At 38.4% G+C, this 23,576-nt stretch overlaps 1 pseudogene; it reads right to left on the bottom strand.

Moving 5' to 3' along the window:
* Positions 1-3,656: 3,656 nt before the first annotated feature.
* LOC118921171 (olfactory receptor 7G2-like) lies at positions 3,657-15,908 on the bottom strand (annotated as a pseudogene).
* Between the last annotated feature and the right edge of the window lie 7,668 nt (positions 15,909-23,576).

Genomic DNA, 23,576 nt, shown 5'->3' with positions numbered 1-23,576 from the left:
GCTATTGCAAAGAAGTGATGTTAGCTATAGAGAGGGACTTAATGCTGATCCAAATGTCCCTCCTGTGGTGCAGGCTGGGGAGATGAGGATGATGATTGTAGGAGACAGAGAAATAGTAGCCAGTTACAGAAGAATAAATCCAAAATAATGTTATGCTTAAAGAAAACAAAGAAATTTATCTTAGTAAGAAATGAACTGAATCAGAGATTCTTCCAAAGCAGAAATATAATGGCCCACAAACATGAGAATAAGTGCTCCACATCACTAATCATAAGAAAATGCAAATAAATACCCCAGTAAGATATCCCTCACACCAGTCAGAATTGCCACTCTCCAAAAGATGAGAAATAACAAGTTTTGGTGAGGATGTAAAACAACATGAAACCTCCTGCACCGTTGGTGGGAATGTAAATTGGTAGAGCCCCTGTGAGATGCAGTGTGATGCTTCCTAAAAGAGCTATAAACAGAAGTTCCATATGACCCAGTATTTCTGCCTCTATAAAATCACCTGAAGAAAACAAAACCTTTTATTCAAAGATATATGCACCCCTATGTTTACTGCCTTATTATTTACAATAGTGAAGATATAGAAGCAATCAAAGTGTCCATCAGTAGATGAATGGATAAAGAGAATAGGGTAGATATACAAAATGGAATGTTAAGCAGCCGTAAAAAAGAAAGAAATCCTGCAATTTGCAAAAATATGAGTGGATCTAGAGGGTATTTTGATAAGTAAAATAAGCCAGGTGGAGAAAGACAAATATCATATGAAATCACTTATTTTGGGAATCTAAACACAAAATAAAACAAAAAGAACAAAACAGCAGCAGATACAGGTGAAAGTGACTTGTAGTTACCATAGAGGAGAGGGGATGAATGGAGAGAGTGAATGGGATAAAGGAGCACAAAAATTCTTAATCAAAATATAAGTTGGTGGCAGGGATGGTAGCATAGCATGGGTAGTATAGCTAAAGATGCTGAAACATCTTTCTATGTTGACAGGTGGTAGGTCTTCTAGTTGGTGTGAGGATTTAATAACGTGGGTAACTTAAAACACTGTGTTTTCTATTTGAAACCAATATAAGATTGTGTATCAACTTACTTCAATAAAAACAGTAAACTGAATCCATGTTGCTGATAACTCCATTAGGGGAAGGATTGAGAATTAAACAATGAGAACTTTGCAAGGTAGAGAAGCTTTATGATTCTTTAAGAATTCATGGATGGGCCAATTATTGTTATTATGTGGAGGTAAAAGAAAGGGCCTACTGTTCTACCACATTGATGAGTATCACTCTCTGAGCAGATTCTAATATGTACTCTATAATCAGTATGGACTAATATGAACAGTTATTTCACTCCCTTTTAGAATTCCATTACTGATGTTTCTCAATTTCATACTAGTAGATTCAAACTATATATCTCTATTTTAAACCTTATGGGCTATAAATAAAAGTTACAGGGTTTGTAGTCAATAATGTTGCAATTATTATAAAAGTGGGCAACCTGTGGTGCAATGTGCCATTTTGATTATAAGGAAAAATAAAAAACGGGACTTGTTTGTTAATGCAATAAATTTAGTTTTAGCTGACTGATGTGATACAATAATTAAGACATAGCATGTTGGTGCAGGGAAGCTTGTCTACTATAAATGAGCAGTGTACTTATTACCAACTGGCATTATAGTGAATGGATGGGCAGTTCAATGAAAAGCTCTCAAATGTAAAAACAAATTTGGATTCCTATCTCATATCAAACATAAAAATTAATTTGACCTTCATGCCTCAAATGGAAAAGGCAAAGTACCAGTCCTTTAGAGTGAAGTAAGTAGGGATTTCAACAACAAGACCTACTGAGCCTCAATCATCAGGGAAAATTTTGACATATTAAATTATTCCAAAATTTATCACAATAATGAATTACAAACATTGTGGATAAAGGACATGGAAAATGAGCCACTCACCTAAAGAATAGATTTGCAATGCATAAACTCATAAAGGATGGCTAACCAATTGAACAAAGAACACATGAATTAATAAGAAAGATAAACATCTCCGTGGAAATATCATAGACACGGATTTCAATGGAAATATCATAGGCATGGCTTTCACACAGGGGGAAAATAAATGGCCCATAAGTTATGAAAAGGCTTACACTAATAATAAGAGAAATATAAATTAAATAAGTGATATTTTACAGCCCTTTATCAGAGGGAATGAAAATGTTCTGCTGATGATGTAGAAAAGCAGGAACATATAATGTGAGGGTAACTTGGTCCAAATGCTTAGGAACGCTCTTTGAAACTGCAAAAGGAAGAAGGATACATCCCAGTAGCCAATAATTCCATTCCAACTATAAAACCGTCTCTGATTTATGCAAGGAGATATAGAAGAGACTATTCAAACAACTTTATTCATAAGAGGTTGAAATATTTGCCAAAATATTCATCAACATCATAAAACCTGTCTTTTTTATGGTAACATATAAATATTAATAGACAGCATTGAAAATGAACAAATATCTGCTAAACCCAGCAACATGATTGAATTCTCAGAACTGCAATGAGGAGCATGACAACCAAGAAGTCATATTCATTAATTAAGTTGAAACTTTAATAAGGTCAAAAAGAAGTTAGCCTTTGTAACACATTGTATGTATGCACATGCAAAAGCAATAAAATAAGTATAAAGTTATAAAAATGACATTATTGTAGGGCAAAACTCCACAATACTGGCAGTTAAATGTTGGTTGCATCAACCCAGTTTCTCTGCACGGTTACATTGCTCCTGCCTTTTCTCTGGGTCTGGCTGCATATCTGTCTATGTTATAAGGATATGTGTGATTACATTCACTGTCTGTCCCTCCTGAAAATCCAGCTGAATGTCTTCCACTGAAACGACTCGATTTTGTAAATAAGTACAACTCACCCTGATGATAAAAATTAATATTTATATGATATTTATATTATATGATATTAAGGAGAATTGGGATGTGGCCATATATTTTGAAGACCACCATCCAACCCATGACACATATGTCTTCTGTTGACTCTGTGGACAGATCTAGTATTAACAGATCTGACACCTGTATCTGTTTCCCACTGATGAATCTCAAATATCACACAATCACTTCAAACCACCAGGAAAATCTAATTAAATCCATTTTACAGTTAATGAAAATTAGTATAGTGGAGGCTAAAGTAGCCTTGGAAGGGTATGTTTTACAAACGACTAGTCTGAGTACTTAATTGGGGTTAGAAAGACTAGCTGCCGTGCCCCACTACACGCCTAAATCTGGGATGCAACTGGCATGGTTGTAACCACAGATCAGACAAAAGCTAGTCTCTAGAAATTATCACAGCCTTGCTTCAAAGCTTCCCCTATCCTATCCACCTTCTACAATGCTCCTTGTTTGGGGGGTAGTCTTCAAAAAAGTCACCTAAACTAGAAACCCTGATTCAGCTTTGATTCTATGGACCCTGAGCAAAAAAACTAAGTTTAGAAAACTGAAGTCATTTTCAAACATCCTGGAGTTGGACAAAAAGTATCATCACATTTCAAGCCCATGTTGAGATGCACGTGGCCATCATGTGATCTGATCATCTTAGAACCATATGGTGGTGGAAAAGCAGGCATGTTGCTCACTAAAGAATCCTGTCACTTTGACTCATTCAAGAAAAACAAGCCTAAAGCAGGTGACCCCATTAAAGACAGATGTATCCTAGTAATTATTTTCCTCAAGGCCCCCTTCATGTCCCTGTCCCTCAGGCTGTAGATGAAGGGGTTCATCATCTGGGGAACCACAATGTACATCATTGAGGCCACTGCAGCCTTCCTGGAAGAGTCAGTAACTGCAGAACTAATGTACACCCCAAAACCTGTCCCATAGAACAAGGAGACAACTGAGAGGTGAGACCCACAGGTGGAAAAGGCTTTCTGCTTTCCCTCCTCCGAGGTCATTCTCAAAATGGAAGAGAGAATTTGAGTATAAGAGAAAATGATCCCAGATACAGGAACACCCCCAAATAGGCTGCCCATAAAATATATCAGGAAATTACTGATGAGGGTATCAGAGCAGGCCAGCTTGATGACCTGAGCAAGTTCACAGAAGAAGTGGGGGATTTCCCTGTTAGTGCAGAAGGACAGCCTCAGCGCCATCAGACTGTGGAGCTGGGCATCCACGATGCTGAGGAACAGAGAGAGCAGAATCAGGAGGACACAGAGCCGGGGGCTCATGATGACCGTGTACCTCAGTGGATGGCAGACGGCCACATATCGGTCATAGGCCATTGCTGCAAGGAGGCAGTTTTCAAAACCACCAAAAAAATAGGACAAAACCAATCTGTGCAGTGCAGCCAGTGTAGCTAATGTGCGGATTCTGTGCTTGGATGTTCACCAGCATTTTGGGGATGGTGTTTGTGCTTATACAGATATCAGCCAGGGACAGGTTGCAGAGGAAGTAGTACATGGGAGTGTGGAGTTGGGGGTCAGAGCTGATGGCCAGGATGATGAGCAGGTTCCCCAGGATGGTGACCAGGTACATGGACAGGAACAGCCCAAGGAGGAAGGGTAGCAGTTCTGGATTGTCTGTCAATCCCAGGAGGAGGAATTCTGAAACATCTGTGTGATTCATGTTGTTTATGAATCTGATATAAAAAATTCAGTGAAAAAAATAGTTCCTGGTCTCACAGCAGCAACATCAACTGGGAACTTCTTAGAAATGAAAATTCTTGGTACTACTGAAGCTTACTGTGGAGAAACTCAGACGTGAGGACCAGAAATGTGTATTTTAACAAGCTCTCCTGATGAATTTGTAACATGCTAATATTTGAGAATTAGTGCTTAAATTAAAACAGACAGTACCCTCTGTGTATATTGTGAACCCAGACGTATATTCAGATCTGTCCCACTGCTAATTACTCCCTCCATCACCATCTCTCACACAATTTCTTTCCTGTCTTCCCATTACTGACACAAATATTTAGAGGTCACCAAATTCATTTTATACATTGTGACAAGTGCTGAGACTGAAACCAATAAAAAGACATGCATTTCCTTTAGAAATATCCCATGCCATCAAACAAACAGAAGGACAAGAATAATGTTATGAAATCTGCATCTAGAACAATGGTCCCCAATAGTTGGCATTCCTCAGAATCATCTGTAGAACTGGTCACATCACAGATGCATTAGTATATGCTATGATCCCATTTACCCATGAGGACACTTGGGTAAGTTGAGGCTAGGTCACGGACAGAAAGTACCATCGGTGCACAACAAAGACTGGGTCTCGATTTACATCATGTGTCTGCTGACTTGACTTTCTTGAAAAGTCTCTCTTAATGCCCCTGATGACACAGAAATAGCCTTTATTATCATACAGATTTCATAATATCCTTTAATATTTTCAACATTTTCGTTCTGAACAATACCTGAAATCTTTTCCATTTCTTGTAAGATATGTCTACCTCTACCCATGAAGTAGCACACAGCAGGTCACGGCATTCATTCAAGTATATGCTCCGCTCCTGACAAAGGGAAGAAATGTTGACCATCAACCTGATGCTCATAAGACGCCCCAGTTGAAACGGTCCTCATCTGCCTTAATGGTTCATTCTTCAAGAAGCAGAGCACTGTGTCAGTGAGATTCTCTGTCTCATGCTAAGAGGATGTCTTCCCCTAAGGTGTTTGTGTCCTATCGTTAAGAAAAACACTTACATCTGAGAAAGAATGAATTGTATTTTCATATAGGAAAATAAGAACAATCTTTTGGTCATCAGAAGACCGAGACAAGATAATGCAGAAATACATGCTATTTACAAGCTAATCAAGTGACCTACAGGATGGTCTCTGTGAAGCAGTGGTCCTCGCTCTCCTGGGGAGCCTGCAGTGGCCGCGAAAGTGTTTGTCATTTGGAGGATTGCTTGAACTCAAACATTGAGCTCAGTCCAGAGCAGCACTTGCTTTGTGAAGTGGGAACATTGTCTCTGCAGAGGCCTCGTGTCCTCAGTTGTGTAATGGGAACCCTCATCCGACCTTATGGGGATGTTACTATGATGATGACGAATAGAAACACATCCAGCATGGCAGTCAGCACAGGGCACCCCCACCCTGACATTTCCTATCGTGGTTCTCCCTTTCTGCCATGAACAGCAGCTCCTAGCATGTCTCACTCATCAGAAGAAGGCAGTGGGCTCGGCAAGTGGAAGAAAACAATCAAGAAGAACATCCCAACTGTGACAACAGCAAATTTCAGGGAAGAGATTAAGAGCTGAGACTCCAGTTTGAAACCTTTATCATGTAGGAAAGGAATGAAGGAAACATCGGTGATGTCATTATTCATCCGACAAGGACATGGGATGAAATACACAGCAATTTAAACGAATTAAATAACAAAAATAATTAGATATTGGAGTGAACACAAATAATGAAAACCTACAGGAGAGAAAAAACATATGACAGAAATCCTACAGCATGAGAAATTTAATAATATTTCTTGATCCTAAACACATGTATTTATTTTTACTATGAATCATTCAAGTGAAAGAAAATTACAAATACACCAGTGGAGACCTTGGTACCAACCAGTCAACATTATCAAATTCACTTATATCAGCAATACTAGGTGTTTTTATTGCAATATTTAATACAGATATATTTGAAGTCACTGTATCATGTATTTATACAATCTTGATTCTTTTACTTCCACAAGGAACTACAACACTAATTTGATAAACAGGATTCTTCTGCACTTTTTACTGTATTTAATATTATGATACCACACAAAATTGCAGTGTTTTGAATTTTAAAACCTTTTTGTGAATATGACCACACCGGATATGTCATTTACAGTTGGCTCTCTCATGTAATTTATTTTTTGATTAATTTGGTATTTAGTCCAGCTGCATTAATATAAAAACAAGATCATAATCAACTCTATTTATTTTTTAAAAAAAGAAAAAGGAAAAGAAATTGAAATAAAAATACCTCAGGAAATATCTTACTATACAGTTACATCACAATTTATTTCTCCACATCCTAATAGGAATTATGCTTACTGCCTCTCTCTATATATATAATTATGAATGCAGATAAAGTCCAAAGTCATGCATGAGGGAAGCCATTGTGTTCAAGGTAGTATGCCTCTAGACGTGGGAGAGCAGAGAGTGTAATTCAATAGGGGCAACTTATGTAGGCATATTATTGTGTTATTTTATATAAACAATTGAAGGCAATACAAAACAATGTCAGCATTCATTCATTCTGTACTGATGTGAGTGAGGGGTGGGCATATGCCTTTTAAAAATCACAATATCCTTTCTTTGTGATGCTGATGTGCTAAGTTATAAAAAATAAAAGAAAAGGAAACAAATAAGAAATAACACTGTTTCTGCTGCTTTTACTTAAAATATATGTTGGTTTTTTTTTTACCTCCATTTAATTTAAAAGATAATTATTTATTTATTTTTTTTTTATGTAAATTTTTTTTTCCTGGATAATTATTTTTTATTGAAGGGTAGTTGACACACAGTATTACATTAGTTTCAGGTGTACAACACAGTGATTCAACATTTATATACATGATAATTCTAGGTACCAGTGATCACCATACCAAGTTGTTACAATATTTTGACTATATTCCTTATGCTATACATTACATCCCGGTTACTTATTTATTTTACAATTGGAAGTGTGTTCATATATATATATGTATATATATATATATATTTTGGGAGGGCATCTCTCATATTTATTGATCAAATGGTTGTTAACAACAATAAAATTCTGTATAGGGGGGTCAATACTCAATGCACAAACATTAATCCACCCCAAGCCTAATTTTCGTCAGTCTCCAATCTTCTGATGCATAACGAACAAGTTCTTACATGGAGTACAAATTCTTACATAGTGAATAAGTTACATGGTGAACATTACAAGGGCAGTCATCACAGAAGCTTTCGGTTTTGTTCATGCATTATGAACTATAAACAGTTCAAATATGAATATTCATTTGATTTTTAAACTTGATTTATATGTGGATACCACATTTCTCTCTTTATTATTATTATTTTTAATAAAATGCTGAAGTGGTAGGTAGATACAAGATAAAGGTAGAAAACATAGTTTAGTGTTGTAAGACAGCAAATATAGATGATCAGGTGTGTGCCTGAAGACTATGTGTTAATCCGAGATAGACATGGGCAATAAAACATCCACTTATGCAGAAGATTTCTCTCAGAACAGGAGGGGGGAGGTTCTAAGCCTCACCTCTGCTGATCCCCATTTTCTCACCTGTTGGCCCCCCTGCGACTGTGCCTGTCCTAGGTTGTTCCTCCCTTGAGGAATCTTACCCGTCTCTGGCTAACCGGTCATCTTCCGGGGCCATACAGAGAAATGTTAAGTTGGTAAGTGAGAGAGAAGCCTTATTGTTTGAAAAGGTTAGCTTTTTACATCTTTGCATATTTATGCCCTGTGGCTTCTATGCCCAGCATTTTTCTTGAGGTGTCTTTACCACTTGGAAGAATTATGATATTCGGTAAATTCGACATGTGGCATGAATTCTATTTAAGGGTTGTAATTAGGTAGGAAGAAGAAAAGCTATAGAAGTAGCAGGCGGAAGAAAACCTGGGAAGATTGATTATTTCTTTGACATACCTTCTTGTAGAGTAACTTCAGCATGCATAGGTTTTAAACTACTAATTAAATTGTGTGCACACATTAACATAATAGAAGTACAGTTATGTAACCAAAGCATACTGTAATTACCAGCCATCTCCAGTGAAACCAAGAAAACCAGTTAGGCACCTTAGGCATTTGTGAAAACTTATCTATGATATGGTGGATATTGTCCAACTGAACTTGAATAGTCTGAGAGAATTCAGATAAATTAAAACAACCCATTCCTGGGGACTGTTCACATCCCATATGTTCTTTTAACAGTAAATAGTCTGTGGTTGTAACATTTTGGAGTGCTACAATTTGCACTTCTCCTAATTCTTTGTTGAGTTCCAACAGTATAGATCCAGTCAAATTTGTTGTTTTACTGTATGCACAGGCCAGCTTAGATATCTCCTTCTTCATTCCCATGGCAAGTCCAGGAATTGGTGGGATGGGTGCATCTACAGCTGTAGCAGTGCGTGGATCTTTGTTGGGTTTTTTTTTGCTGATCCTCTTCTGGCATGAGTCTTCCCGAGAGTGCTGATGTTGGAAGTTCATTTTCATATCGTATCTTAGTTCATTTTCGGGGTAGCCAAATTAGGCTTTGATCCTCTGTATAAACACAAACAGACCCTTTGCCTACACTTTTATATGCCCTTTATATCATTGTGTAGAACTCATTGGAGGTCACCACACAGGAACAGCATTTTTTTTTATCATTACTCTACACTTACATGATGAATACTTTGTTTACTAGGCTTTCCCCTATACCAGGTCCCCCTATATACTCCTTTACAGTCATTGTCCATCAGTGTAGCAAAATGTTGTAGAATTACTACTTGTCTTCTCTGTGTTCTACAGCCCTCCCCATTCTCCCACCCCCCTATGGATGCTAATCTTAATATCCCCCGTTCCCCCCCGCTTTATCCATCCCTACCCACCATTCCTCCCCAGTCTGTTTCCCTTTGGTACCTGTTAGTCCATTCTTGAGTTCTGTGATTCTGCTGCTGTTTTGTTCCTTCAGTTTTTCCTTTGTTCTTATACACCACAGATGAGTGAAATCATTTGGTATTTCTCTTTCTCTGCTTGGCTTGTTTCACTGAGCATAATACCCTCCAGCTCCATCCATGTTGCTGCAAATGGTAGGATTTGCCCTTTTCTTATGGCTGAGTAGTATGCCATTGTGCATATGTACCACATCTTCTTTATGCATTCATCTATAGATGGACATTTACGTTACTTCCAATTCTTGGCTATTGTAAATAGTGCTGCGATAAACATAGGGGTACATTGGTCTTTCTCATACTTGATTGCTGCATTCTTAGGGTAAATTCCTAGGTCAATTGGTATGTCTGCTTTGAGCATTTTGATGTACCTCCATACTGCTTTCCACAATGGTTGAACTAATTTACATTCCCACCAGCAGTGTAGGAGGGTTCCCCTTTCTCCACAGCCTCGCCAACATTTGTTATTGTTTGTCTTTTGGATGGCAGCCATCCTTACTGGTGTGAGGTGATACCTCGTTGTAGTTTTAATTTGCATTTATCTGATAATTAGTGATGTGGAGCATCTTTTTCATGTTTTTGTTGGAGATCTGTATTTCTTTTTTGGAGAACCTTTTGTTCAGTTCCTCTGCCTATTTTTTAATTGGGTTATTTGTTTTTTGTTTGTTGAGGCATGTGAGCTCTTTATATATTCTGGACGTCAAGCCTTTATCGGATGTGTCATTTTCAAATATATTCTCCCATACTGTAGGGTTCCTTTTTGTTCTATTGATGATGTCTTTGGCTGTACATAAGCTTTTCAGCTTAATATAGTCCCACTTGTTCATGTTCTCTGTTGTTTTCCTTGCCCGGGGAGATATATTCAAGAAGAGGTCACTCATGTTTATGTCTAAGAGGTTTTTGCCTATGTTTTCTTCCAAGAGTTTAATGGTTTTGTGACTTACATTCAGCTCTTTGATCCATTTTGAGTTTACTTTTGTATATGGGGTTAGACAATGGTCCAGTTTCATTGTCATACATGTAGCTGTCCAGTTTTGCCAGCACCATCTGTTGAAGAGACTGTCATTTCGCCATTGTATGTCCATGGCTCCTTTATCTAATATTAATTGACCATATATGTCTGGGTTAATGACTGGATTGTCTAGTCTGTTCCATTCGTCTGTGGCGCTGTTCTTGTGCCAGTACCAAATTGTCTTGATTACTATGACTTAATAATAGAGCTTGAAGTTGGGGAGGGAGAACCCCCATACTTTATTCTTCTTTCTCAGGATTGCTTTGGCTGTTCTGGGTCTTTGGTGGTTCCATATGAATTATTGAATTATTTGTTCCAGTTCACTGAAGAATGTTGCTGGTAGTTTCATAGGTATTGCATCAAATCTGTATATTGCTCTGGGCAGGATGGCCATTTTGACGATATTAATTCTTCTAAGCCATGAGAATGGGATGCGTTTCCATCTGTTAGTGACCCTTTAATTTCTTTTAAGAGTGACTTGTAGTTTTCAGAGTATAAGTCTTTCACTTCTTTGGTTAGGTTTATTCCTAGGTATTTTTTTTTTATGCAATTGTGAATGGAGTTGTTTTCCTGATTTCTCTTTCTGTTGGTTCATTGTTGGTATATAGGAAAGCCACAGATTTCTGTGTGTTGATTTTGTATCCTGCAACTTTGCTGTATTCCGATATCAGTTCTAGTAGTTCTGGGGTGGAGTCTTTAGGGTTTTTTATGCACAGTATCATGTCATATGCAAATAGTGACAGTTTAACTTCTTCTTTACCAATCTGGATTCCTTGCATTTTTTTGTTTTGTCTGATTGCCGTGGCTAGGACCTCCAGTAGTATGCTAAATAATAGTGGGGAGAGTGGGCATCCTTGTCTAGTTCCCGATCTCAGCGGAAATGCCTTCAGCTTCTTGCTGTTCAATATAATGTTGGCTGTGGGTTTATCATTGATGGCCTTTATTATGTTGAGGTACTTGCCCTCTATTCACATTTTGCTGAGAGTTTTTATCATGAATGAATGTTGAACTTTGTCGAATGCTTTTTCAGCATGTATGGAGATCATCATGTGGTTTTTGTCTTTCTTTTTGTTGATGTGGTGGATGATGTTGATGGACTTTCGAATGTTGTGCCATCCTAGCATCCCTGGAATGAATCCCACTTGGTCATGGTGTACTGTCCTTTTGATGTATTTTTGAATTAGGTTTGCTAAAATTTTATTGAGTATTTTTGCCTCTACATTCATCAGGGATATTGGTCTGTAGTTTTCTTTTTTGGTGGTATCTTTGCCTGGTTTTGGAATTAGGACAATGTTAGCTTCATAGAATGAGTTTGGGAGTATCTACTCCTCTTCTATTTTTTGGAAAACTTTAAGGAGAATGGGTATTATGTCTTCCCTGTATGTCTGATAAATTCCGAGGTAAATCCATCTGGCCCGGGGGTTTTGTTCTTGGGTAGTTTTTTGATTACCGCTTCAATTTCGTTGCTGGTAATTGGTCTGTTTAGATTTTGTGTTTCTTTCTGGGTCAGTCTTGGAAGGTTGTATTTTTCTAGGAAGTTGTCCATTTCTCCCAGGTTTCCCAGCTTGTTAGCATATAGGTTTTCATAGTATTCTCTAATAATTCTTTGTATTTCTGCGGGGTCTGTCGTGATTTTTCCTTTCTCATTTCTGATACTGTTGATTTGTGTTGACTCTCTTTTCCTCTTAGTAAATCTGGCTAGAGGCTTATCTATTTTGTTTATTATCTCAAAGAACAAGCTCTTGGTTTCATTGATTTTTGCTATTGTTTTATTCTTCTCAATTTTATTTATTTCTTCTCTTCTCTTTATTATGTCCCTCCTTCTGCTGACCTTAGGCCTCATTTGTTCTTCTTTTTCCAGTTTCGATAATTGTGACATTAGACCATTCATTTGGGCTTGTTCTTCCTTTTTTAAATATTCTTGGATTGCTATATACTTTCCTCTTAAGACTGCTTTTGCTGTGTCCCACAGAAGTTGGGGCTTAGTGTTGTTGTTGTCATTTGTTTCCATATATTGCTGGATCTACATTTTGATTTGGTCATTGATCCATTGATTATTTAGGAGCGTGTTGTTTAGCCTCCATGTGTTTGTGAGCCTTTTTGCTTTCTTTGAACAGTTTATTTCTAGTTTAATGCCTTTGTGGTCTGAAAAGTTGGTTGGCAGGATTTCAATCTTTTGGAATTTACTGAGGCTCTTTTTGTGGCCTAGTATGTGGTCTATTCTGGATAATGTTCCATGTGCACTTGAGAAGAATGTGTATCCTGTTGCTTTTGGATGTAGAGTTCTATAGATGTCTATTAGGTCCATCTGTTCTAGTGTGTTGTTCAGTGCCTCTGTGTCCTTACTTATTTTCTGTCTGGTGGATCTGTCCTTTGGAGTGAGTGGTATGTTGAAGTCTCCTAGAATGAATGCATTGCATTCTATTTCCTCCTTTAGTTCTGTTAATATTTATTTCAGGTATGTTGGTGCTCCTGTATTGGGTGCATATATATTTATAATGGTTATATCCTCTTGATGGACTGAGCCCTTTATCATTATGTAGTGTCCTTCTTTGTCTTTTGTTACTTTCTTTATTTTGAAATCTGTTTTCTCTGATACCAGAATTGCAACACCTGCTTTCTTCTCTCTGTTGTTTGCTTGAAATATCTTTTTCCATCCCTTGACTTTAAGTCTGTGCGCGTCTTTGGGTTTGAGGTGAGTCTCTTGTAAGCAGCATATGAATGGATCTTGCTTTTTTATCCATTCTATTACTCTGTGTCTTTTGATTGCTGCATTCAGTCCATTTACATTTAGGGTGATTATTGAAAGGTATGAATTTATTGCCATTGCAGGCTTTAAGTTTGTGGTTACCAAAGGTTTAGGGTTAGCTTCTTTACTATCTTACTCTCTAACTTAACTCGCTTGTTGAGCTATTATAAACGCGGTCTGGTGATTCTTTATTTCTCTCCCTTCTTATTCCTCCTCCTCCCTTCTTCATATGTTGGGTGTTTTCTTCTGTGCTCTTTTTAGGAGTATGCCCATCTAGAGCAGTCCCTGTAGGATGCCCTGTAGAGGTGGTTTGTGGGAGGTAAATTCCCTCAACTTTTGCTTATCTGATAATTGTTTAATCCCACCTTCATTTTTAAATGATATTCGTGCTGGATAAAGTAGTCTTCGTTCGAGTCCCTTCTGTTTCATTGCATTAAGTATATCATGCCTTTCTCTTCTGGCCTGTAGGTTTCCTGTTGAGAAGTCTGATGATAGCCTGTTGGGTTTTCCTATGTAGGTAAACTTTTTTTTCTCTCTGGCTGCCTTTAATACTTTGTCCTTGTCTTTGATCTTTGCCATTTTAATTATTATGTGTCGGTGTTGCCCTCCTTGGATCCCTTGTCATGGGAGTTCTGTGTACCTCTGTGGTCTGAGAGGCCATTTCTTTCCCTAGTTTGGGGAAGTGTTCAGCAATTATTTCTTCAAAGACATTTTCTATCCCTTTTCTCTCTCTACTTCTTCTGGTATACGTATAATTCATATATTGTTCCTTTTCGATTGGTCACTCAGCTCTCTTAAAATTCTTTCATTCCTGGAGATCCTTTTATCTCTCTCTGCATCAGCTTCTCTGCGTTCCTGTTCTCTGTTTTCTAGTCCATTAATGGTCTCTTGCATCTCGTCCATTCTGTTTTGAAGTCCTTCCAGAGCTTGTTTTATTTCTGAATTCTCCTTCCTTAGTTCTTGCATATTTCTCTGCAAGTCCATCAGCATGGTTATGACTTTTGTTTTGAATTCTTTTTCAGGTAGACTGGCTAAATCTATCTCCCCAGATTCCTTCTCAGGGGAAGATGTAGCAGATGCCGAAGCTGTCTGGGTTAGTTTTGTCTGGATCATATATTTTTGCCTTTTCGTGTTGACAGGTGCTATTGACTGTCAGCTGGGAGGGCCAAACTTTTCACTTTCTACTGGCCTTTCTTTACTGGGACAACTCCGACCCCTAGTGGCTTGTGTTGGGTAATTGCGTGTAGACTGGGTCTTTGTGTCTTGCCTGGCCAGAAGAGATGAATTTCCCTTTCTGTGGGTGGAGTTTGTCTCAGGCTGCTTCTCTGCTTTCGCAGCGCCCGGAGGGGTAATGGATGGGGGTGCTGTTTGGCTCTTTACCTCCGTGAGGGGTCTCAGAGCTGTTGCCCAGGGTGTTAGTGCGCCCGGTTTTCCCTGTAATTTCCAGCTGCTGGACTATGACCTGTTTTGTTTCCGTCAAGCTGTTAAGTCCCTGTCCCTTTAAGACTTTCAAAAAGCCCCCGCTTTTCTTTGTCACAGGTGCCTCAGCTTCGGCACCCACTCAGAGATCTTGTTGCCCTGTTTCCCCAGTATCCAGGGACCCCCGCCCACGCACTGTGTCTGTGCTCTGGTGGGGGTGGCTGGGGCTGGGTGTTCAGCAGTCCTGGGCTCCGTCTCCCTCCCGCTCTGCCTATTGTTCTCCCGCCGGGAGCTGGGGGGAGGGGCGCTCGGGTCCCGCTGGGCCAGGGCTTGTATCTTACCCCTTTCACCAGTCGCTGTGCTTTCGCTGGTGTAGCTGCAGTCTGGCCACTGTCCTGCGTCTTCTGGTCTCTCTTTTAGGGCTAGTTGTGTTTGTTGTATTTTCAAAAGTATATATGTTTTCGGGAGGAGATTCCCACTGTCCTACTCACGCCGCCATGTTGGCTCCGCCCCCGATCAATATGTGGTACTTTTTTAAAGAACAGGTGAGACTAGGAAGGGACTCGAAATCACAGTTTCTTGGGCCACCCTCTTATTCCCCATGTTGGCTATGGGGACAATACAACAGGTTTTCTACACAATCATGTTATGAAGAACCAGGAAAGAGAATCAAAGGTAAATATCAGCAAAGAATTTCTGTGTCACCTCCCCAAGAACTGAAGTAAATATCAGAAAATTTAGTAGAAATCCTGTCTGAGAAGAAGCAGATTTTGGCTCTGGAGGAAATGCACCCTAGAGAATGGGGTTAGGACACCAGGAGAATGAAGGCCAGGGAGCACTGGTGCCACGTGAGATATGCAAATCCCATATATGGGATGTCCAGTGCACTGATAGACAGTGATGCCAGAGCTCCATGGCCTACTGGGTTCTGATCATTCTAAGCATGAACCCTCTTCACTGCCTTCATGGGAAGGAATTTTGGTAGAACACCGGCCCTTATTTCCAGTGCATTAACTCAGAAACTTGGGTTACCTGGTCACGTCACTGAGGAATGATGTGCGATGCATCCCCTGGATGTGGAAGATGGAAGTCTGTCCTCAGGAAGGGCAGACACCTTGAGTGAGGCCCCTGGTTCATGATGAAGAAGGAGAATCCCTGGGAGAATCCTCAGTTGTGTTGGTTGCTGACTCGACGGGGCTGTTGTATGAGGTGGTCACAGGCTGACTCTCTGTCTCCCAGGGGGCTCAATATTCCAAGTCCTCATTAGCCTAGCCAATTTAGTGTCATTCTGATCCCAGAACACTGCAAACCCTTACAGACCAAACCTATAGACAGTAGGAATTCAGGATGGTTGCATCCCAATTATGTTTTACCCACCTGTTTCTCTTTACCTGGCTTCACTTGTCTTGCATCTATACACATACACTATTTTTAAATTAATTTTGCATTCTTTTCATAGTTACAAACAAAGGCATCTTTGTTTCTGCAGGGGCCAAGAGCAGGCTGCCCAAGATGTGCCACTGTGACTTGCATATTGTCTCAGAGTTGAAAGCAATCAAGGCCCAAAAGACTCAGAAGGAAACTTGACCTCTCCCCTCAATTGAATAAAAATATTTTTCTGGGTATTTTTATTTGAAGTATCATTGATGTACAGTATTATACTGTACAACATTGTGATTTGACAGTTATGTACATTATTAAATGGTCACCTGACTAGTGCATAAAAACAGTTTGGATGGAGCACCTACTCTGGTAGGACAGCCATCCCCATAGGTAACTACATTCTAATGTGAATAAGGGGTAGTAGACAGGAAAGGGTGTGGCGAGGCTGTACCATCCCTCTCTGTGTGCCATCAATTCTGTGTGGCCCAGCAAACACTTGTTTACCAAATATTTACTCTTTCATATTCCTGTGATTGCCTCCATTCTCCTTTGCAATCTCAGGCCCGTCCCCTCTTCTCCCTCCTTCAGAATGACATATAGTCCCATGGTCCTTACTGTCTTTGGCATTTGTAGCTATGAACTCCTCCTACACATGAAATTAAACTTTGTTTTTTCTCCTGTTATTCTGTCTCCTGTCAATTTGATTCTTAAACAAGCAGAAGCAACTTGAGCAATAGAGGAAATTTCTTCCTCCCCACATTCCAGAAAAGGCTCCATGGGGAATCTGAACCAACCTCACTGTTGGCTTGGAGGGTGTATGTCAAGAAACCCAAGTCCAATTTTAGGTGTGAAAACATACCTTTTTATGGGGGTATAAATATTTATAAATACAGTTAAGGTGTTTTAAGCAATGTTTCCTAGTAAGTCACCGGGCACCATCAAAAATACATTGTCATCTCACTTTAAGTTTTCATAAAGAAATAAAATAACATGTACATGTGAAGTGTCCCCTCCCTCCCACTTTATTTTCCACATTCTTGATAATTTTTCCCTTCCCAGAGGGAACCACTGCATTGACATTCATATGCGCGATTTCCCCCTGTGATCTCTGTATAATTCATGTGAAAGTGGGGGGGTTCAGGAAACACTTCCCCCAAAATATGGATTCTTGGCATGTCAAAAATTTTAAGTCAAAGGAGGTTCTTAAAATATCAGAAGCAAGAAGTTCACTCGGACATTCTCCAGCATGTTTTCCCTGAGCAAATCATGAAACCTTCATGTGAGCCCTCCCGGTCAGCAAAGGCAGAGAGTATCCTTATAACCAAAGGCAAAGGCACAGAGAAGAGCTTCAAGAAAGACGGCCTGCTCAGTGCCCCCCATTCCCTCTGACCTCTCTTACTTTCCAGTCTTTATCAGACCTAGCACACAAATATTCATGTGTAACTGTTTCTTCCAGTCTTCATTTCCTATGAAGGCTCCCATGTCACAAAAAACAATTATTAAATGACTGTGTATGCTTCATTCCTTGTAATATTTGTCAGTTTAATATTCAGACCCAGTCAGGGAACCTAAGAGAGTGAAGCAAAACTATTTCCTCCCTGTCTTGTCAAGGGGTTTCATGTTTGGCAAGTTCACTATGGATTCAGTGAGCATGAGGAATAAAAACAGAACATTCTTGGGGTAAAAGTGTTTATTACCCAGATTTATTCTCCCTGCGATACTCAAAGCACTAGAATTACGTCTGCAATAAATAGTCTGCAGGTCTGTAATCCTCCTTCATCTCTGCCTCCATCCAGAGCACTGGGCAGAGCAATTTGTATAGTGACTCAGTCAAAATAGTTTATTGTCTATGGGTGTGGGAGCAGTTGCCTGACAGAGGGCCAATTACATCACCAAGTAGTTTAGGTTCAGGTGAGGATCCTGGCCCAGGGAACTTCAATTGTCCCCACGCTCCCTTATGATACTATCCATAATACATCCGTATTCTGTATTTCAGTTCTTTATATGCTGAAATGGTCATTTAAAACTGATGTTTAATACATTTTGTGATTCATCACTCTTGGTACTTTTCACTCTGGATCATGAAATTTAACTGTGTGATGTATCATTTATGACATAATTTTTTCTTTTCAATTAGGCATTTTGATGGGCACATTTAAATTACATATGTACATGTATTCCTATGCATGTGCATATATATGCACATAAATTTGTTTACATATATGTATATAATGTATGCATATTATGTAGATACATACATACACACATATACATATTTATGTAATAACAATTTGAAATAAACCCTGGAAACAAAATTCATGACTGGTGGTGTGAAAAGTGAAGAAGGGGAATGGAATAGTATATAAAGAATTAATCTTCTTTCTGTATTTTGACATTAGGAAGATAATTCGAATGGCAACAAATTCTGGATTTTGTGCTCCTATTCTGTACAACTCTGCATTTTTAAATATCTCACATGCTAATAGGGATACCAGGGGAGGGCAGGTGTAGCCTGTAAGGTCTGTTTGGTTGTCCACATTGTTAACCCTCCTCTTCATCACTGGGAACAGGTAACGAACAGAGACATCCCCCATCAAGTTATCAGGGAGAGAAAAGGAATGCAAACATAAGAAGAAATTGACCAGGCTCCCTGTGGTCTTCGACTAGTAGACAAAGACCTCTCCCTCTCTGCTCCCAAACATGACGAAGGAGAATTCCTACTACCTGAATTACAACACTAAAGGGAAATCATTTACTGCTCCCTGGGATGTTGAGATATAAAAATCAAGCTTTGTCTGTTCCGTCATTTTCCCTAGGATGTGGCTCAGTTATGCTACATACTGAAAGTCACAGAAAAGAAACAACAGACCCCAAATGGAGTTATTTGTCCCCCATGACAGCAAATCCAGACTTAGTTACAGAATCAACCTATTCCAAGAATGTGACCTCTTAACAGTTGATCTGAGATTTCCTTAACAGCACTAGGGAGGTAATCTGCACAATAAACCCTGCCAGTTCTTTCCACCAGAAGAGATGCCCTGGCCTGAAATAATCCATATTCTTTTTCTTTTCCTAATAACTTTCCCTGCACTCATGAATATAAAACCTCCCATCTTTCTACCTGCTGGATGGGATGCTGTCAATGAATTGCTTGATAATCCAATTAGGTCTTCAAATGGCCTGAACTGAATTTTGCCTTTTAACATGCCCAGTGTACAAATGGACAGTTTATTTATCACAGGAGTGAAGTGGGATTAAGGGAACACGAAGGACTATTTATTAAAATTTACAGAGCCATAAAAATGAAATTTATTCCTGCCTCACATCAAAGACAAAACTAAATTGCAGATGGATAGTTTTGTAGCCCAAACTATAAATTCTTCAGATTCAAGTAACAAGGGATTTCACAAATAAAGGTGTTATGAAAAATATGGATAAAGTTAGCTATATCAAAACTAAGCAGTTCTGTTCATTCATAAAACTCTATAAAGGATATGCAAAAGCAAGCCACACAGCTAAAGTATCAGCAATGCATGTGGGTAGGAAGAATTAATATTGTCAAAATGACCATTCTGCCCAAAGCAATTTAGAGATTCAGTGCTATCCCTATCAAAATTGTAACAGCACTTTTCAATAAACCAAAGAAAATAGTTCTAAAATTCATATGCAACCAAAAAATACAGAAATAGCCAAAGGATTCCTGAGAAAGTAGAACACAGCTGGGGTGATTATACTCCCTGACTTCAAGCTAAATGACAAAGCAACAGTAATTAAAACAGTATGGTACTGACACAAGATTAGACCCGTCTATCAACAGGAACAAGGAGAGAACTCAGATATAAATCCATGGATATATGGTCAATTAATACACAGTAAAGGAGCCATGAATATACAATGGTGTTAAGATAGTCTTTCAATAAATGTTGTTGGGAAAACAGCTATGTGTAAGAGAATGTAATTGGATTACTGCCTAACTTCATACACAAAGGTCAATCAAAATGGATCAAAGACCTGAATGCAAGACATTTAACCATAAAACTCTTAGAAGAAAGCAAAGGAAAACATGTCTTGATCAAAAGTATAGAGCAATATTTTTCCAGACACATTTCCTCAGACAAGAGAAACACAATACAAAGTGAACAAGTAGGAATACATCAAACTAAAAAGCTTCTGAACAGCAAAGTACACCATCAATAGAACAATAGGTAAACTACAATATGGGAGCATACATTCATTAATGATTTTCATAAGGAAAACAAGGTAAATATACACATTGAATTTTATTCTGCCATGAAGAAAGAAAGAAATCCTACTGTATGCAACAACATAGATGGTTCTGGAGGGTGTTATGCTAAGTGCAACAAGCAAGGTGGAGAAAGACAAATACCATATGATATCATTTATTTGTGGAATCTAAAACCAAAACAGAAAAATTGTAGTAGATTCATTGCAGTAGACACAGAGAAGAGACTGGTGGTTACCATGAGGGAGTGGTTGAGGGGGGTGGAAAGAGAGAGTGAAGGGGATAAACAGCATGGAAATTCTCAATCATAATATAAGTTGGTCACAGGGATTGTAGTATGTCATTGATTCTGCAACATCTTTTTATGTTGACAGATAGTAACTGTACTAGTTGGAGTGAGGATTTAATATTGTGGGTAACTCTTGATGCACTATTTTTTCTACTTGAAACCAATATAAATTGTGTATCAGCTATACTTCAATAAAAAATTATAATAAACTGAATCAATGTTGTTGATAAGTCAACTAAGGGAAGGATTGAGAATTAAACAATGAGGTTTTAGTAAGGTTGAGTAACGTGATGACTAAGAATATATGGGTGGGCTAAATTATTGCTACTGCAGGAAGATAAGTGAATGTCCTCCACCTCTACCATCTTGTTGGTATCACTCTCTGAGCACACCCTGGTATGTACTCTGTAATCAGTATGGACTAAGCATGAACAGATATTTCACTATCATTGTAGAATTCCACAACCAATGTTTCCCAATTTCCTAATAGTTGTGTCTACACATACCTTACAGGCTAAACATCAAAATTATGGGTCTTGTAGTCAATAATGTTGCAGTAAATATCAAATTGTCCTAAAAGTGGTTAACCTGTGGTACAATATACTATTGAAATTCAAACTAAAATATGAAATGGGACTCGTTTGTTACCACAATAAATTTAGTTTTAGCTGACTGATGTGATACAATAATTGAGAAATACGATATTGGTGCAGGATAGCAATCAGACCTCCTATTACGAAAACAACATCCAGAAAAATACCAATGCATAGATGAGCAGTATACTTATTACTGGTTGACATTATGGTGAATTGATGGACATTGCAATAAAAATCTTTTAGACATAAAACAAATTTGAATTTCTTTCTCACACCAAACATAAAAATTAATTTCACATAGCATTATGCGTCATGTAAAAGGCTAACATATCTGTCCTTTAGAATGTATTAAGTAGGGATTTCAACATGAAGGCCTATTGAGAAAAATCATCAGGGAAAATACTGACAAATTAACTATTTCAAACTTCAGCATAATTATGCATTACAAATATTGGAGATAAAGCCCATGAAATGAGCCACTCACCTAAGGAATAGATTCTCTATGCATAAAATCAGAAAGGATGGCTATATCAATTGCATAAAGACCTCTTTATGCATAAGAAAATGATAAAAATCTCCATGTAAATATGGCAGATACTATATATGACAGACATGGATTTCAATGAAAATATGATAGATCATGGATTTCACACAAAGGGGAAAATAAATGGCCCATGTATGTGAAAATGCTTCCCGTCATAATAAGAGAAATATAAGTTAATTAAATATTTCACAGCCCTTCATCAGACGAACGAAAACATTTTGGTGATGATGTAGAATAGCACGAACATACAATGTGTGGATAAATTGGTTCAACGTCTCAGGAAAAATCCTGGGAACTACAAAAAGGAGGAAAGATACTCCCAATAGTCAATAATCCCACCCAAGCAGTAAAACATTCTCTGATTTATGCCAGGAGATATGAAAGAAAATATTCAAACAGATTTATTCATAATAGGACAAAGTATTTCCCCAAAATTTAATCAGCATCAGAAGCCCTGTCTCTTTTTATCATAACCATATGTAATATAGAGAGCACTGAAAATAAACAAATAGTTGCTAAACCCAATAACACATATGAATCTCAGAGGTACAATGAGGAGAATAACAACCAAGAAGTGATAGTCATTCATTGAGTGGAAACTTGAACAAGGTCACAAAGAAGCAAATCTTCACAATACATTCTACACATGTACATACAAAAGCAATAAAAAGATGCATAAAGTTAAATACATGACTTTTTTGTAAGGCAAAACGTACAACATGAAAATTAAGTATTGGCTGCCTCAAAATGATTTCTGTGCATGGTTACACTGGTAGCACCTTCTCTCTGTGTCTTCTCCATATCAGTCTGTATTTTAGGGATACACATGATTACATTCACTGTCCATCCCTCCAGATAATCCAGCTGAAGGTGCCTCACTGAAAATTTTCTTTTTCTAAATAGGTACCACTGACTCTACTATCATACAAATTAATATTTATATGATATCACAGTAAGGAGAATTAGGATGTGATGATATATCTTGAAGAACAGTATTCACTCATGACATATACGTCTTCTGGTGATGTTATGCAAAGGTACAGCATCAACTTAAAAAGGAGAGGACAGTCAGGTTTTTGTCTCTGGCCATTATGTCCAAGAATGACACCTGTATCTGCTTCCCAATGATGAGTCTCAAATATCGCACAATCATCTCAAACCACTCTGATAATCTAATTGTATGAATTTTATATTTAATGAAAATTAGTATAGTGGAGGCTAATGTAGACTTGGAGGGTATGTTTTACAAATGACTAGTCTGAGTACTAAATTGGGGTTTGAAAGGTGAACTCCCTTGCCCCACTGCATGCCTAAATGTGGGATGCAAAAGGCATGGTCGTAACCACAGATCAGACAAAAGCTAGCCTCTAGAAATGACTGCAGCCTGCCTTCAATACTTTCCCCATCCTATCCACTTTCAATAAAATCCCTCGTTTGGAGAGCAATCGACAAAAAGTATCACTAAACTAGAACCCCGGACTCAGCTTTGGTTGTATGGGTCCAGAGCAAAGAAAATGAATTTAGAAAACTGAGGTCATTCTCAGTCATCCTGGAGCTGAACAAAAGGTATCATCACAACTCAAGCCATTGCTGAGGTGCACGTGGCCATGGAGTGATCTGATAATGTTAGAGCCTCACGGTGGTGGAATGAACAGGCATCTGGCCCACCCAGGAATCCAG

The sequence above is a fragment of the Manis pentadactyla genome, chromosome 12 (genome assembly GCF_030020395.1).
Source record: "Manis pentadactyla isolate mManPen7 chromosome 12, mManPen7.hap1, whole genome shotgun sequence".
Classification (NCBI taxonomy): domain Eukaryota; kingdom Metazoa; phylum Chordata; class Mammalia; order Pholidota; family Manidae; genus Manis; species Manis pentadactyla.
The sequence above is the reverse complement of the archived record's forward strand: the minus strand, read 5'-3'. Positions and strand labels throughout refer to the sequence as shown.